At 46.7% G+C, this 18546-nt stretch overlaps 1 protein-coding gene and 1 pseudogene across 1 annotated transcript in view; one reads left to right on the top strand and one right to left on the bottom strand.

Moving 5' to 3' along the window:
• The window catches only part of PRR7 (proline rich 7, synaptic), a 114937-nt gene that overhangs the window by 32895 nt on the left and 63496 nt on the right, over window positions 1–18546 (bottom strand). The gene's annotated exons all lie outside the window — the stretch shown is intronic.
• LOC148435798 (uncharacterized) lies at window positions 1864–17300 on the top strand (annotated as a pseudogene).

Below are 18546 nucleotides of genomic sequence, written 5' to 3'. Positions count from 1 at the left end.
ACATTTATCAACGAAGAACTTACCCTCAACTTAAATACCATACAACGCATGGAATCGGGATACAATGGCTGTAGCCAAAAAGCCGATTCGATATCTAACTTTGCCATTAACGGCCCCGGGCCAAAGCTGCGAATCAAACTTGGTGCGTCATGAAACAGCTGATACCGCACCGGGCAAAGCTCCTCAGGAATGGCGTCATTGACAGAACCCCCGCTCAGATGAGACAGATGTTGGATTAAACGGAATTTGCCGGGGACTTTCTTGGGCACCACCCCTAGGGGGGAAATGCACAAGCCTGGCAGGGGCTCCACATCAAAAGGACCGCACATGCGACCTAATTGAACCTCCGCTTCCACTTTCTGCTGCACTACCAACGGTAAATCTCTTGCCGACTTGAGATTCCTGCGGGCAATTACTTGGAAAGAACGGTAAATGGGCAAACGAAAACCTAAACTAAAACCCTCAAACGAAAACTTTGCATCATCCCGCTTAGGATAAAGCGCCAATCACTTACACCAATTTCCTGCTGCTCTGAATGGGAAGCACCACCTCCTCCCTTGCATTCCTTGGCTGGGTGTCCTCCCCAACAATTGCGACAGGAGTGGCGAAAATGACAATTCGCCCCTCTAGTACATTTCCCATCGTTGAAGGCAAAGCACTTACCTTTTGCCATGTACCCCAAGATGCCCTTCCCCGCTACACTTGATTTCTTATATTGATTCTCTGAGGAGTTTTTGTTCTGTTGGGTCACCTCTAGCCACACCTCTATGTCTTTTACCCCTAAAGGAATTCCCCTCCTGTTTACGAGGAAATGTTTCATCGTAATCCCTCCAAACATAACCCGGAGAAGCCAAGAACATATGATGAACAAGGTAGATATATTTAAGCATGTTCATGTGTTCCCTGGGCCTAGTTTCAAGGTAACAAGCTGCAAAGACTAAAATGCCACTCATCCAATGATGGACACTGCGAGAACCATTTTCCCCAATGCCACCTGTCCTCTTGGTCTTCTCAAAATCCTGCTTCATGTCATCTGTGAGAGTAAACATATCAATATATTTCCCCTTGCTTCTCTTTTCCCGGATTCTCTTCCTTAAACCCTTCGTAATAGCGGTATTGGCACAATGAACCATATCCGAAGATGGTGGCACTTCAGCAGGCGCAACTGTTTTCTCAGGACCCTTTGCTTTCTTGACTATGTGATGCGCAATCAATTTGGCTAATTTCTGCGGGCGCTTAGGGGATCCCGACGACTCACTGCTAGTAGATGAATCAGGTGAACAACTGTCATTGGAAATTTGTGCATATGTATGCTCACCTGTTCCTGAAGGACCTGGAAGCTCTGAATCCCCCGATGCCACTCCTGCCGGCCCCGCAGGATTGCTCCCTGATGCCGCAACTTCATCCCGAGACACCTGTCTCTTTATTCGTACTACCGCTTCTGGTACCGCAGATGCCACTGAACCACTAGGGAACACATCAGGTATGGCAGGAGACGTATTAAAATCCACGGAGGACACTGACTCAACAACTGGGAGGGGGGGGGTCGGAGGGATGGGAGGTGGAACACTCTGAGGCAATGGGGAAATGGGGCTAAAATAAGGAGTGGAAACTGCTGGGGATTGAGGAAAGCTCTGCTGCAGTGTGTTTGGCAGGGTGTATGCTGGAAACCAAGCCCCGTGCGAAGCGTCAGCTGGTTGCCAGGGGCCATACGGGAGTGGCTGTTGTGACCCGTAGAAATTCGGCTGACCATAGGGAAATTGGCTAAAAGTCAAGGCCGAAGGGGTGTAGGAGAGGGGTAAGATACAGCCACAGGTGGGAAAATGGGATTCTGGGGAAAATTCTGTGGTGCACCTAATGACCATGCAGTTTGCGCTGCATGGGGACAGCAGACCACTGAAGGTAGCTGAGAAACCATCGCGGGCGACACAGGAATCTGGAAAAGGGGCTGCCAAGCAGTACTGACAGCAGGCGCGGCCTGAAAAGAGGGGACATTAATGTGGACACTAGACACCGCATAACCAGTAAAATCCCTATGTGTATTTAATAAACTGAGCTGAGACTGCAAACTATAGGTTGCTGGCCATGAGCTTCCTGTGCTCATTTTTCTGTACATATGCTGCAGAAACAGCATGGTGCCTGCGGGGGTAGCAGTAGGCCAGGGCCCTGAGACCTCCACAGAGAGGCCAGGGGTCCCTGTACCACTGCCCGCTTAATCCCTGGGGCTCAACGCAGCCGGGGATTCCCTGTCCCCAGCGTGCACGTCATTACATGCCCCTCTTTCAGCCCTGGCGTCCAGCGCAATCCCCATGAGGTCACTCGGGCTGCGCAGGACCGGCAGCAGGTAAGGAGGGAGGCGGAGGCACTGCGACCGCACCATGGCCGGAACTTCTGCCAGGCCCCGCTCTCCTGAGTGGTGATCCCGCCGCCTGCGCCGCATTGGATGCCGGAGGGGGGAAAGCCTGCAAAGCGGGAAGCAGGGGCTGGGAAACCGCGGTCCTGCCAGGATGAGGGGCAGGACTGCTCGCTGCAAGCTTCCCAGCTGAGGTGTGAACGAGGGAGGCGGTAATTCACAGCCGCGAGCGGGCCGCCTCAACAAGTCGACGGGGAGGGAGTGCATCGCGTTTGGGATGGGGCATAGTGTATTCAGGAAAGGGGAAAGATAAAGGTAAAAAGTGGGGAGGAGATAAAAGCACAGGGGTATAAAAGGTTGTATGAGGGCAAGGTATGAAAGGGGAGAGTGAGAAAAAGTCTGGCTGAAATGTAAAAGTAACAAACAAGCACCAAAGCAAATGGGAAGAAAAACAAAAGGCTGCAAAAAAAAGGGTGTGTCAAAGGAAATTGAAAGGACCACAAGAAAACTCCTGAGGTAACCACACTAAATACACAGACACTACTTAGCAGGCTTCCAACTGAAAAAGAGGCTGAACCTATTCAAAATCAGCCTTAAATAGTACAACCTAAATGTACTTGCCCCCATCAATCCTAATTGGCTGACCATGACCTATAACAAAATACCTCACAAACTAGAAACTGCCTAGCAACAGATTCTCTAGGCTATCCATCACCAAAAAATGTAGGACTCTTAAATAGTCTTCCGCTTAGGCAACCCTCGTCTAGTCTAATGTTGAAATCTGCATATTAACAAAATAGACTATACAGTTGCTGATTCTTACAGACAAACATCTTCTTCAAATAAACCAGCTTTCAATGAAGGCATCTGTTAAAAATACCTTTAGTGTAGTCCCACCTTCCTTACTTCTCTGAACCGCACCTTAGAACCTGTGCTGGGTGGAGAAATTCAAGTACCAGGTAAAGTGAGAACATTACTGTTTGAAATTATTCTGATACTGTTTACCTGGGTATCACACTTCTCCCAGGTCACATTTTGTAGAAAAGTCACACACCCTTACCGCGACTACCGCAAATTGCCATTCTTAATTGGATCTCGCATTTCTCGGGTGCGTGCATTCATGCAATGTACATAGGCAAACGCAGGGGGGGGTTTCGTCTGCCTGGAAACCCCCCTCCCCAGCACACACCATGACCACAATACAAATAGTAATATAATATAATATAATGTTACTAGTGCTGCATGTTCTTCTCAGTATCACAAATTAAATGATTAGCAACACCTGTGAATCTTTTAATGTGTCAGCCAGTAATAAATATACGCGTGCACCAACTAGGAGATGTGGAAAACATGCACTGTTAGGGGTGCACTGCTATAGACCATCAATAGGGTTAATTATTAATACTGTATAATAATAGACTACCCAGTACATAAGGAGTCCAATAGGTACATATATGTCCAGGGCAGTGCTAGGTTCTTCTGCTGTTACCCCAGACTCTCGGACTTGCACCAATGCTCTGCAATGGTGCCCACATCTGAAAAAAAAATATTCTGCTCAGACAGGATGGACCTACTGCTGTATCTAATGGCTCACTGTGATCGCTGGTCCTGTATATGCTGGAATTATGCAACACAATATACTTCGTATGATGCATATTAAAGCTGGATAAGTGCTAATTATGTCCTCTTCATGGGCCAGTCCACTCGCTCTAAAATCAAGCATTTGGAAACCCCCTCTAGAAACCATGCGGTTGCCACTGATGTATGCGTGTTTCATGAAACAAACTCGATTTAGCAAAATCCCACCTAATTGGATTGACTCCAATTTGTGTTATTCTTTCCCTTCTGGGAGTCAGCACTGTTGCACTTGAATCATTTCTAGCTGGAGACCCACTAACATCCAAAGTGCCAGTGTAGCACTACACTAGGGTGAAAGAAGGGTTTGTAATGGCTGCGGTAAAATACATCTCTAGAAACTGATGTACTACTCTAGGGTTAAAGGGCCAGATTCACAGCCGCTCGCTCTGAATCAGGGCCGGGCTTTTTTTTTTTTTGGAGCGGCCTCTTGGCCGCTCGCATTGCTGTGGGTGACCACCCACAGCTATTGCGAGCGGCCATGATGTGGTGGTCGCGATGGTCAAGACCATCGCGACCATCGGGCTTGCGACGAGACCCTTGTGGTAGGGTCTCGTGGCCGCAAGCCCCAGAGAGATTTCGGCTCTAACAGAGCCGGAATCTCTCCACTGACATCACTCCGTTTGGGCAGCCACCCCACCTGGCCCGCCCGCCAAAGGGGGCGAGCTGTCACTCAACATCGACAGCTCGCCCCCTTTGGCGTGAGACCCGGAGTGACGGATTTCCCGTCGCTAGCCGGGTCTCGCGCATGCGCACGACGGAGCCGGCATGCGCTGTGGGCCACCATCGACCCGGTTGCGTGCGCTCAGCGCTTGCGACCAGGTCTGAATCAGGCCCAAAGACCTATTATATGCATTATGCACTTCTGATTCCTTGCAAAGGTTAAAATTGGAGCATGTCAGCCAGGCCATGTGTCACGAAGCAGTACCTCCTGCATGTGTCACTCTGCCATCTCACCAACCACAGCACAGCAGAGTGCTGTAAATGCCAGTGTGTCTCCTGGTACAGAATGTTCTGAGGCAGAGCAAGGCAGCATTTAAACGTATCAACAGCCCTGAGATAAAGGGGTAGATCACACCATCACATTCCAATGCTTTTCATAAAACATATTTATTTAAGTTTTCCTTTCAGCAAGCTATTATATCAACATTATTATGAATATCTTATTACATGTTTTTATGCCTGTGCCACCAAATCCTTCTGTGTGTAATTCCCTGAATTGGCACAAGCTGCAATAGATTTGCACAAATTGCCTTCTGTATTACATAGCTGCTGGGTATAACCATCAAGTATTGCATTGTAAACAGAACTTTTATCTGTTTTTCTATCAAATAGAGCAAATGTTCCAAAGATCCTTGGAAATAAAGACAACTGCAGGTACATTTGATTAGCAGAATGAAATTCAGCCTGGGCTGAAAAAACGTGGTAATTGCTGCAGTTAATGTAAATGAAAAGCATGCAATCAGCAGGGGAGATTATACTATGCGGGCGGTGGTTGGATTCAGGGAAACAGAATATTCTGATTAGCTGACACTAGGCAGGAAATCACATACAGGGCCTGATTCATTACGGGTCGCAACAGCTTATGCAGATCGGCCGATGGTGCATACTGCGTATGCATATGCACCGCAGTGCTTGTGCATGAGTTAGCATTGTGATAGCACTGCAATCACCTACACAGATACAAAGCCATCGCAGATCGAGGGACGGTTCTTCAGCGTTTGGGGGTGGTGACGAGGGAGTGGTTGGAGAAACGCAGGTCGTGTCTGGCCATTTGAACGCTGTTACATGGGCGTGCATAAATGATCCACTGCGACGGCATACACAGCTTGTGTACTCACTGCGTGCGACAAGGTTAGCAATTTCTGAGTAAGGTTAGACCTGCTGTAATTGTGCAAGAGGGGCCGATGTTACTCGATGTTCCCGGTGTATACGCAGGACTGCAAGGTATTACGGATGTGAGATAGCAGTAGTGGGCATCTCTGTGCTGGCTGTGCGATGGCTTTGTGATTGTAATCATTAGCATATTTTAGCAGCAGACCTGCGTGTGTAATTTGCAACCGCGATCCGTAATGAATCAGGCCCACAATACCTAATGGAAAGGAGAACTACAATCACAATATTTTAATAAAGAATGTAAAGTCAATTTACAAATTAGTTTTTAGGAATTTAATTAATATAAAAAAATGCTCTTTGGTATATTGCAAATAGCACACCGGCACCTGGTGACTAGAAATACTGTATGTGCCTCCAAACAAACTAAACAGGAGGATCATGATCATCAATACTGTACAACGTGTTTATCACAAAAACATGAGGTTTATCGGATGTAATGAGAAAGGAAAAGAGAACTGTGGGCCTGATTCAGACCCGCTTGCAAGCGGGTCGATGGTGCCCTAGTGCGCATGCGCACGACGGAGGGAGATCCGTCGTGCGTATGCGTGAGACCCAGATAGCGACAGCCAAGCTGTCGCTCCGGGTCTCGCACCAAAGGGGGCGTGCTGTCGATGTTGAGTGACAGCACGCCCCCTTTGGTGGGCGTGCTGGGGGCGTGGCTGCCAGACGGAGGCGTTCCCATGGGAACGCCTACAGTCTGGGTCCGGCCCCACTGACATCACTAGTGATGTCAGTGGGAGTGATTTTGGCTCTGATAGAGCCAAAATCACTCCAGGGCTTGCGGTCACCGAGACCCTACCGCAGGGTCTCGTCGCAAGCCCGATGGTCGCGATTGACTTGACCATCGCGACCATCATCATGGACGCTCACATAAGCTGTGGGTGGTAACCCACAGCTATGCGAGCATCCAGGACGCTCCTGGATGCAAGCATCCAGGAGCGTCCAGGACGCTCCAAAAAAAACAAAAAACGCCCTGATTCAGAGCGGGCGCTCGTTCAGAGCGTCCGGCTCTGAATCAGGCCCTGTGTTAGCTGGGGCACTAGTTATGTATAAACTTAACTTTTATTGTTATGGGACTCACAAATACACACAAAAAAAACAAAATACATGAATGAGTGATGGTTCATATGCACCTTATATTGGAACCACTCCATACCTCCCAACTGTCCCAATTTCAGCGAGAGAGTCCCCTTTTACAGGCACTGTCCTGCTATCCCTCCTGCGGGCCACATGCAGGCAGAAGTTGTGGAGAACACTTTCACACTGATGCTCTGCATAGCTGAGCAACGGTGACCATGTCATCCGTATACACTTTGCCGGCTGTTAGAGGCTGGGGGCCTGTCCAGCAGCTCCTGGAGCGCTGGGCCAGCCTCCAGCGTGACAAAAACGGGGGCGTGACTCGCGGGTACGGCATTTCCCACAATGCCATACCCCTTGTTAATAAGCCACACTCCCTATTTTTGGGCACGCTCGAGTGTCCCTCCTCACCAGCATGAAGAGTTGGGAGGTATGCCACTCTCAGCGCAGCAAGGATCTCTCCTACTCAAACCAATGTTAAAAAAAAGTATCAATCAATAATATATCATTATGAATGTATACATAGAGGGCCTGATTCAGACCCGCTCGCGAGCGCTGAGCGCTCACAAGCGGGTCGATGGTGCCCTAGTGTGCATGCGCACGATGGAGGGAGCTCCGTCGTGCGCATGCGCGAGACCCGAATAACGACGGGGTAGCCGCCGTTATGGGTCTCGCACCAAAGGGGGCGTGCTGTCGATGGTGAGTGACAGCATGCCCCTTTTGGGGGGCGTGGCTGCCAGACGGAGGCGTTCCCATGGGAACGCCTACCGTCTGGGTCCGGCCCCACTGACATCACTAGTGATGTCAGTGGGAGTGATTTTGGCTCTGATAGACCCAAAATCACTCCAGGGCTTGCGGTAACTGAGACCCTACCGCAGGGTCTCGTCGCAAGCCCGATGGTCGCGATGGTCTTGACCATCGCGACCATCATCATGGACGCTCGCATAAGCTGTGGGTGGTAACCCACAGCTATGCGAGCGTCCAAAAGGCTGCTCCAATTTTAGGTAGGAGGGCCCTGATTCAGAGCGAGAATCAGGCCCAGTATTCTAAGAGGATAGATAGATCTCCCTTATTGAGAACATTTCCATTGAAAAACATTACACGTGACTCATTCGGTCAACTATTTATCCTTGAAAAGCAGTTGGAAGATGTAACAGCACTCTGAACTTTCATCAATACAAACAAATGGCTGTACAGTCAATTATTTAGAGCTGCAAAAGAACACAGGATTTGTTCTAGAAATATAAACTATCCAAATGGATTTTCTCTCTCAAACTAAGGTTTCGTAACACTGTGTTATGAAAAAACTTTTCACTGCTAGATTGTTTTACCACTTAAGTTCTGCTAGCCAGTGGCAGAACTTGCAAGTGGTGGGCCCAGGTGCAAAAATATGCTTAGGGCCCCTGACTCTTCTGCCCCATGGACAGTGGCAGTGCGTGACAGTGGAAGAAGCAGTGGCAAGGGAATACAGAGGGTGACAGGCAGAGGCCGTGGGTGGCAGATTGTGACAGGGAGAGACAGAGGGTGACAGGGGAAGGGAGGGAGAGGCAGTGGGTGACAGCAGGAGGCAGTGGGTGACAGCTGGTAGAGTCTGGTTTGCTGCTACACAACATGGCTTTGCGGGTGTTGGGAGACGTAGCTATGCTCCATGTCCCATCACCTTGAAACAACAAAATAAACTATTTGGTTATGTTCTTCCATCGATGTAGGGAGACCATCTGGTTCTCCCCCATCGATGGGAAAAACATTGAACATCAGCCATAAACCATCGATGATTATGAATCATCGATGGCCGATGGCCATCCCTAATTCCTAAGCGCTAGAGTAGTGAGCTGTAATCCGTTGACAGTAGGCGGCAGTGTGATCACCTCCTAGCAGCAGTGCTGCTTCCTCTGATCGTGCCCAGAGGAGAAATGTAACATGGGAGAGAGAGACAGGGGCAGTTTCCAGGCCTGGGCCAGCACACACTGTAACTCCATGCAAGGCTTGGGAATGAATGGTTACTAAGCTCTCCCGGGTTCCTAGCACGTACAGGCGGAAAGGCGGCATGTGTGATCCAGGCACTCGGCTGAGTGGAAGATGGTTCGACTGCACACACACAATCTCAGCCTCGCTTCCCTAAGGTAAGGAGCAGGTTCCTCAACACAGTGTGGTCTACCATACTCCCTCCCTGGGCCTGTCCAATGTTCCTCTAAATGGTCGGGCCCAGGGGAAAACCCATTGCTGGACTCGGCAGCTATGTGCCTCTTAGTCCCCAGTACCAGTAGTTCTGCCCCTGCTGCTGGCTGTCTTGTGGAATATTGTCTGTTCTGTTATATGATGATAAAAAAATAAAGGATGAGGAGATATAGGGCCTGATTCAGAGCCGTTCGCTATTTGCGGTCGTTCGTTCAAAAACAAGGGGTGGCTATTCAAATGATCCGTTCGCAAATTGCAGTCTGTTCACACCTCTAAGTCTGAACGAGCGAGCAAAACATACGCTCGTTTATTTGATAAAAACGCCCCCTGGCCGCACGCACCATACGTCATGTCCGCTATTTATTAGATTAATCGAGTACATCGTACAGCGTATGAACTGCTCGCTATTCTTGTAGTTGGTGTTTTCAACCGCTATTTTGCGAGCAGTTCTGAGTAAAAAAAAACCAAGTGACGTGGTCAATGATGCTGCTGTCTTAATTATGCACTCCCTTAAAACGCCCGTTTTGACCTTTAAGCACGCCTGCGAACGGATCTCCACTCCCCGTTTTCAAGCACCTTCCCCTGTTACCACCCACATACGCCTCATTCTGTCACTCAAAATAGCAGGCACTCGCTATATTGCGTACAAATGATTTTCGGCCGCACTGACTGGTTCGCGCATGCGTACTAAAAACCGTACGCATGCGCAGATGTGCGAACATCGCTCGGGAACGAGCGTACTGCCGCTAGCGAGTGTCTCTGAATGAGGGCCATAGTTGTTAACTGTTGCAGTTTCTAGGGCAGTGTCAAGATTCGTAGTGTCATACATGTATCATCTTGTTGAATCGAAAGTGTATGTCTACACAGACCTCTCTTATATTATGTGCCTCCATAGGCGTGTGCAGGCTCATAGCAAGGGGTGTTTGACAACGCCCTTCCCCCATGACATAGGTAACCCGAGGAGGGTTATGCGACAATACCTTCCCCAACACAGGACACAGGTTACCCCAGGGAAGAGGCAGACTCATTTTGAATCCAAAAAGCCTGATGTGAATGTGCTCTATTCAGATAGAGCAGTTACACCACATCCACCTTTAGGTAGGGGTTTTGGCTGCTTAAGTGGCGTGCAGATGCACACCCTTCACGTTCTGTGGCTTGCCTAGTTACGCTACATAAAGTAAAAATGTAACTGTTCAATGTGGAGATATTCATCTATTTATTCAATGGACTGCAGCTTTTATGATGTAGTATGAGTACTCTGAGTAGTTTTAGGGTTGCTAATGGCTTCATGCAGTGGTTCTCAAACTCTGTCCTCAGGACCCCACACAGCTCAGATATTCCAGGTCTCTTGGTAGGTGCACAGGTGTATTCGTTATTCACTGACACATTTTAAAAAAAATCTGCAGATGTTTCACTTGTGATTCTGTGAGGAGACCTGGAAAACATGCACTGTTTGGGGTCCTGAGGACTGAGTTTGGGAACCTGTGGCTTAATAGAACCAAACATGCTTCACCAAATACCAGTGCATGTGTAATTGTAGATGAGTACAGTGTCATAAATTAAAGCTCTCTCCATGCATATTGGTTTCAGCTTTCCACCAAGTATAACTAAATTTATGTAATAAAGAAGTTTATATATAGATATTGTGTTGAAGCTCTGGTCCCTGCTAACTGTGTGGACTTTGTAGATGTACAAAAAGGACAGATATTTTTAAAATGTTATGCTTACTTAGAAAACCCATATAACTGTACTCACACATTGTAAGGGGTAGAGCTAATGCGCAGGTAGCTCATGACAGACGAGAGGCAGTTACATCTGCTTGGGGCTGCGACCCGCATCTTTGGAAAAGGTAGCTGACTGGGCAGACAAGGGCCTGAGGGTTATAGTGCGACATCGGTGTGGATAGATTTTAAGAAGAGCAGGGGAAAGACAAATGAAGGAAAGGCCCTGGTCAGTGTGGAGATGGAGCCTGGAGAATGCATCATGGCCTCAATCAGTGGTAGATGCAAATGCCAGAGTGCGACCCAGAGTATGTGTAATACCCCGCTATGCAAGGGATTACTTATGACAAGGAGTATCTCACTATTGTGCGCATGTCATTGCACAGACAGACCACTGACTACAGTTCCCAGCAGCCTCTGCAGTTGCTCAAGATGTCAGGAGGACATAACATGGGCTATGTCAGCTGGTATGGAAAGTGACCGCTGGAAACAAGTGGCAGTTGATCCAAGAGAGGTGTGAGGGAGGAGGTGAGGCAGTGTGTGCCGGTGTCAGGCAGGATGTCGCGGTCTGCTACAAGGAATTCCTCAGTTTGAGGACTGGGAGTCGGGAGGTTAGGGTGCTGATGGGGTGTTAAATAATGGGGTGTTAAATAATAATGTCCTCTTTACTGGTTAAACCCAGGTGTTGGCTGGACCTGACCAGGGGCGCTGAGTCTAACCCACATGGTGGTCTTCACCAGTGATCCCTCCTATTGGGATTTGGGTTTCGCCGCACCAAGTGAGCAGGTCGTGCCCTCTGGTCAGGTACCAGGTAGTGACGAGGAGACCAGGAGAATAGCGGGAATGAGCAGGGTAATGAATGTAAAGAATACTGTGATTTCATACACTGGACTACAATGAAGGAAACTTGAAATCTGAGAACACAGAAGATCTCAGCAAGGCTTGCACTAGAGAGTATCTCTGATGATCCGGACACAGGAGTGTATAGAAGAGCGGCACTAGGAGTCAGTACATGAATGCTGTACTGAGTTCACATGCTGGTGATCCAGGCACAGGCACAGGAGAATGACACTTAAAATCAGTACACAGATGATGTGCTGAGTACACAGGATGGTGATCCAGATGCAGAACTGGTGCAGAAGTTGTTACACTGGAGTTTCAGCACAAAGACAGGTGCTGAGATATGCACAAGAGAATTAGACGCTGATTAGTGCTGAAGTAGTTAAACTGGAGTTTCAGCACAGAGACAAGTGCTGACATATACACAGGAGAACTAGACGCTGATTAGTGCTGGAGTTTCAGCCCAGTGACAAGTAATTAAGAAATCACTGGAGGAGTCTGATCCTGAGAAGCACTGGAAATAAACAGTATAAAGCTAGGAGCGAATCGATACACTAGGATATAACACTGGTAGGAAAGAACGTGGAACTAGCTGCAAAAGCTAGTAATCACAGTCACTGGAAAAGCAAAGTTGAACAGCAGCTTCCTGTTCCTGGAGTCAGACTAAATACCCTTAGGTAGATAGTGATTTGATCAGAAGATCAGTTGAGTGACTGCAGGACTACCATTGGGAGAGATTAGTCAGGTAATATGGTCCAACGTGGCTGCGCCCATGCTTGCCACCACAGGAACCAGGATGCACGCACAGAAGTCCTAGCAGACCCGGGGAGAATACTCAGCCCACCACTCACCTCCAACCTCGGCTACTGAACACCTAAGCTCAAGGATGGCAGTGCAGTGATGAGTAGTGACCGATCCCTGGTCGCATCCTGACACCGGAGAGACAGATAAAGTGTTATATGCAGTAAGAGACAGCAGCAGAAGTAAATATATAGAGCAGAGACAAGCGCATTAACCGGAGTAGCTGAGAATCGCAGAGCCGAGCAGTTTACATGAGGGACTGTTTACGCTACAGGAAAATGTTTTGCAAATAGTGGGGGAGATGTATTATAGCGGCACTTATCATGCCTCTATAATGCTTCCTGCTTCCCCTCCTTATGAGGCGAAGCAGGAAGCACTAAATACTCTTAGGTAGATGGTGATTTGATCAGAAGATCAGTTGAGTGACTGCAGGACTACCATTGGGAGAGATTAGTCAGGTAATATGGTCCAACGTGGCTGCGCCCATGCTTGCCACCACAGGAACCAGGATGCACGCACAGAAGTCCTAGCAGACCCGGGGAGAATACTCAGCCCACCACTCACCTCCAACCTCGGCTACTGAACACCTAAGCTCAAGGATGGCAGTGCAGCGATGAGTAGTGACCGATCCCTGGTCGCATCCTGACACTGGAGAGACAGATAAAGTGTTATATGCAGTAAGAGACAGCAGCAGAAGTAAATATATAGAGCAGAGACAAGCGCATTAACCGGAGTAGCTGAGAATCGCAGAGCCGAGCAGTTTACATGAGGGACTGTTTACGCTACAGGAAAATGTTTTGCAAATAGTGGGGGAGATGTATTATAGCGGCACTTATCATGCCTCTATAATGCTTCCTGCTTCCCCTCCTTATGAGGCGAAGCAGGAAGCACTAACGATGAGATGTATTAACATCTCATCGGCCGGAGTGGGGGAGTGATAAGTCCCCCCCCTGTAGTGATCCCCGCTAGAGACCACAGCACATCAGTCTAGTGCTGATACGCTGTGTCTCCGTCCCGGCCAGTTCCACTGAGCATGCGCGGGATCTTTCAAGTATCGCAAGATTCTGCATGCAGCCCTGGAGCTGGCAGCCACTGCAGCAGGGACAGCATTGTCCCTGCTGTGGGGATAGGGCATCGCCAGGCTGCAGCTGTCAATAGCGTTAGCTGCAGCTGGCGGAACAGTCAGGCGAATTGACTGTTCATACATAGCCCTGCCGATCGCACTGCTATCTTGTAGATTGCAGCGCCAATAATGACAGGGGTGCATAGCGCCCGTCATTTACCACCCAAACCCCCAATCATACATGGGGAGAAGCGGTATCAGCGCAGATAACGTGCGCTGATGCCGCTTCCACAGCTATTACATCTACCACTGTATCTAATGACTGGCCGCAGTATAAAGAAGACAATATGCACCACATCAAGTTCGGTGATTACACTTGCAAATATACAGGTGTGTCGGTTTACTCATTATAACTATATTTTATTTATGATTTCGATACTAACTTATGATGGTTACATGTATTTATGAATCTGAATACTGTATGGCTGTAGCATATTTTACATATTTATAGAATTCTTAGGAATCTAATGTGTTTTAATTAACAATTATTTTTTATATATATACATATATATGTGTGTATATATATATATATATATATATATATAGGGTTAACAAAGGGTTCTTACATGTTTACATTAATTCAGTATTGGTCTTGTTGCTATGCTACACCTATGAGTTAATACTAAGTTTATTGAAAGAAAACCTGCCAGAACTCTTTAGGTTTCTATTAGCAGTCAAACAATAGCCAGGAATTGATTAATAAAGAAACACAATTTACTATTCAATAGTGTCCTCAATTTCTGTGAGGCCTTACTGTCTGTATATTGTTGGTAAGAACTTTGCCTCTCTGCCTGGGATGTGTCAGGAACTTCGGGTCAAGAGAAATTAAGAGAAGCAAGTTTCTGTGGCCAGCATCCAGTTTATTACCCCATTACCTGTGTGTTACAATTTGGCGTCCCTGAACAGGATCACAGAGTCCAAAGCAAAGATTTCATAAAAACACAGACAAGATGGCCGGTGAAGCATGCAGATCCATTGGGAGCAGCACATTTTTTTAAAGTAGCCCAAGGCCAGGTGTCTTCACACCTATCACCATGCCATACTACTGTGGGGTACCATAGCTACCTACCTACACAGGAGATGCTCACAGCACCAAAACAAGCACCTAAAGAGAATTTACAGCAAAAATAAAGACATTGTTTTGTCTGTACATGTTGAATGAGCAGCAACAGGTAGACATCTTGATAGGACAGTTGAAAGGGTCTGCGCTGAGAGGTGACTTCCTGGCCCACTGAAGAGAAGAAGACAGTGGGCCAGATCCTTAGCAGACTTGCTACTATCTTTGACACAATTACAGTGTCAGAACTAAAAATGTGCTTCTATGCTCGAAAGTAACAACTGAGAGAGTCACTCCGCGACTATGCCCTCAGCCTGCAGGAAGCTTTCAGAGACATTTCAGTATGCATATCCTGAAGAAGTGAAGAAGACTTTTATTGAATCAGTTCATTGAAGGTGAGAAGATCCTGCTGTAACTGTTGAGATTGCAGCAACCTGAGAGCCCATTCTGGGATTTTAAAGAGGCAGCAATTCAAGTTCTGGGCTTTAGCTTGTCCTCGGAGATGCTGAGATGTCAAGAGAATTCTGATTTTCAGGAGTTAAGTTTTAAAGGAGCTACTTACCCATCTGCAGCGAGAGCAGTGACAGTATAGTCTACACAGACATGCATACCTGACCCCACTAGTGAGTTACAAGCTCAGCTGGCTGAACTGACATGCAGTGTGACAGAAGTATGTAAGGAACTGCAGAGTCTGAAGAGACAGCAGACACAGCTACAGAAAACAATGGAATGGCACCAAGAGAGGAGACCAATGGACAGTTTCCAAAGGACCCCATAGACAAGCATCTATGCATTCTACCAAACATTTTGCCACTCAAGGGAAACCCATTTGTGGACGCTGTGAAAGAAGTGGTCTCATTAAGAGAGAAGGTGTGCAGCCAGACCATTTAAACTCTGAAATTTCATGGTCACCCCGCTATGTGAGCCTAAGCCCAGTGGTTCAAGTTTGCATCAATGGAGTTAAAATGCCAGTGCTCTTAGACACTGGTTCACAAGTGACCACATGACAAGCTAACCAGTTTGAGCAGCTCTGGGCTGAGGAACAGATGCTTCCATCAACTTCCACATTGATAATCCTGGTTGCCAGTAATGGGCAATGCATCCCTTGCAAAGGATACTGGGAAGCTGAATTTCAAAATGGACAAACAGTGCTACCTCAGCAAGGCTTCATCGTCACCAATGTCTAAGTTAATGGTTTGCCTCCAGTGATAGTGGGCATGAATGTGCTGCAGAACTGCTGTGAGGAGCTTGTAGTGGCACTCAGAGGAGAACTGAAAACTGACTGGCTTCTGGGGAAACAAAGCCTTCAACCTGGGATAACCAAAAATAAGTCAGACATTATGCCTAGATTGCCTACAGGAGAGGAATATGAACAAGATGAGGCTAGCCAAGAAGTGGTAGTGACGCCCATCTCCAGTGTCCAGCAAAATGTTTTGATGTTAGGAATGAATCCTATAAATTTTATAGTATCCAGTCCTAGAAGTCTTGAGCAACTCAAACAAGGAAAAATATGGGGCCACCTACAAGGCAAAAGTCAGACAATTAGACATCTCAAGGGTTTACTGATAACTGGAAAATTCTCGACCAAGCAACAAAGGCAAGAAACTGATCCAGAACTTGTGAATCTATGGAGACAGCGAGAGAGGCTGTTTTTAGAAAAGGAACAGGTGTTTCGATGTGATGTGGATCTCAAGACTCATTGTAGGATCTTTCAACTTGTTGTCTCAAAACAAAGTGCCTGTTTTGTGCTAGAGGAATATCATAACCAGTCAGGTCATCCTGGACGAAAAAGAATGGAATCAAGCATCTGGAAAAGTTCTATTTGGTTGTCATGAGAGAAGACATCAAAATATGGTGCCAAAACTGTACAACCTGTGCTGTCAGAAGAAACTTGTTGCTTCGATATGCTCCAAATCAATGGTCTCAACCGGACTGTGTGGCTAAATCCCAAGGTGGACTGGAAGATGTGCATTAAGTTGATGTACAACAGATGGGGGTGTTATGTAACAAACAAGCAGACAAGGTGAATAGAGCTTTGAGAACAGAAAGCCACCATGACCAGATGAAGTTCTGTACAGCCTGCCCCAGAGAAAGTACAGAAAGATTCATCCATGGCAGAGAGGTTGGTGTCTCCTAGACAAAATCTTCTTGATCTCATTTTGTCCAGGCTTCAGTCTGTCCTCCAGGAGCATAAGTTAATGTTAACACAAGAGCCCCAGATAGCTGCTGTTGATAGATATATATGTGAATATTTATGCAATAATTCATATGTAATTTTGTGACTTTGTAATTTCCAGTGATATGACCAAAGTTCTTATTCTTATTGGAATATATTTGGTTGATGGCAATTTCCTTTGCGTGAGAACACGTATGTAATACCCCGCTATGCAAGGGATTACTTATGACAAGGAGTATCTCGCTAAAGTTTGTGCGCATGTCATTGCACAGACAGTCCACTTACTACAGTTCCCAGCAGCCTCTGCAGCTGCTCAAGAAGTCAGGAGAACATCACATTGCCCAGAGTTGCTGAGAATCGCAGAGCTGGACAGTAACGTACTCAATGGATGCAAATCAGCTGTTATCGGCCTTAATACTTACCTACAGACAAGGAGGCCTTGAGGGTCTGTTTACGCTACAGGAAAAAGTTTTGCAAACAGAATCTAATGACCGGCCGCAGTATAAAGAAGACAATATGTGCACCACCCCAAGTTCGGTACCGAATTGATTACACTTGCAAATATACAGGTGTATGGTTGTACTAACTAGACTCTTAAAAAGAACTATATTTTATTTCGATACTAACTGATGATGGTTCCAGGTATTTATGGATCTGAATACTGTATGGCTGTAGCATATTTTACATATTTACTGTATAGAATTCTTAGGCATCTAATGTGTTTTAATTAACAATTATTTTTAATATATTAATTGAACATCGTGTTAACAAAGGGTTCACTTCTTACATGTTTACATTTCTTCAATATTGGTCTTGTGGCTGTGCGCTTTAGGTTTCTTTTAGCATACAAACAATGGCCAAGAATTGATTAATAAAGAAACATAATTTTATATTCAATAGTGTCCCCAATTTCTGTGAGGCTTTACTGTCTGTATATTATTGGTGAGGTCTTTGCCTCTCTGCCTGGGGTGTGTCAGGAACTTCGGGTCAAGAGAAAGTAAGATAACATGAAGCCTCTTCAAGGAAGTTTCTGTGGCCAGCACCCAGTTTATTACCCCATTACCTGTCTGTTACATATGTACCGATTGGTGGTGAGGGGATCCGGAGTAAAAAAGATGGCAGGTCAGTGGGTGAGGGAGCTGGAGATGGGCTACTCCAGATGAATTTGGAGACCAATATGATGGTAGAAGTTGGGTGACAGTTGTAAGCTCATCAGGGAGACAAACTAGTGGTAAAATACTATTTACAGCTCCTCCAGAGCTAAGGCTGAGGGGAGCATCAAAGTCCCACATCTTGCATTTGCCTAATAACAGTGCTGGAGAAAAGGGTGCAGGCATATATTAACTGGTTACCTGCTGACTGTGCCTGCTCCTGATTTGCTTCAGTGTGGACACTTTTAATAATATTATGTAGCATTTAGCAACATACAAGGTACTAAACTACAGAAGTCTAACAGGGAATTTGAATAAGGCACCAGAGTAATAGTGCTGAGGAGCAGGACATTTTAGTCGACTGAGCTGGTTTACTCTTTAAATTGAATGTAATCTTTTCTAAGTATCATCCATCAGCTTGTTGCACCATCCATGGTATTAAAAGTTAATTCTTTTTGGGGATATAATCCAAGACCTCCACTATACTGTAATGCCAGTAGGTAACAGTTGCAAGTCAAGGCTCAATGTTCAGCATCCA

Source organism: Taudactylus pleione, unplaced genomic scaffold, assembly GCF_031769625.1.
Source record: "Taudactylus pleione unplaced genomic scaffold, aTauple2 ptg001990l, whole genome shotgun sequence".
NCBI classification, from domain to species: Eukaryota; Metazoa; Chordata; class Amphibia; order Anura; family Myobatrachidae; genus Taudactylus; species Taudactylus pleione.
This window is presented reverse-complemented; position numbering and strand designations above follow the sequence as displayed.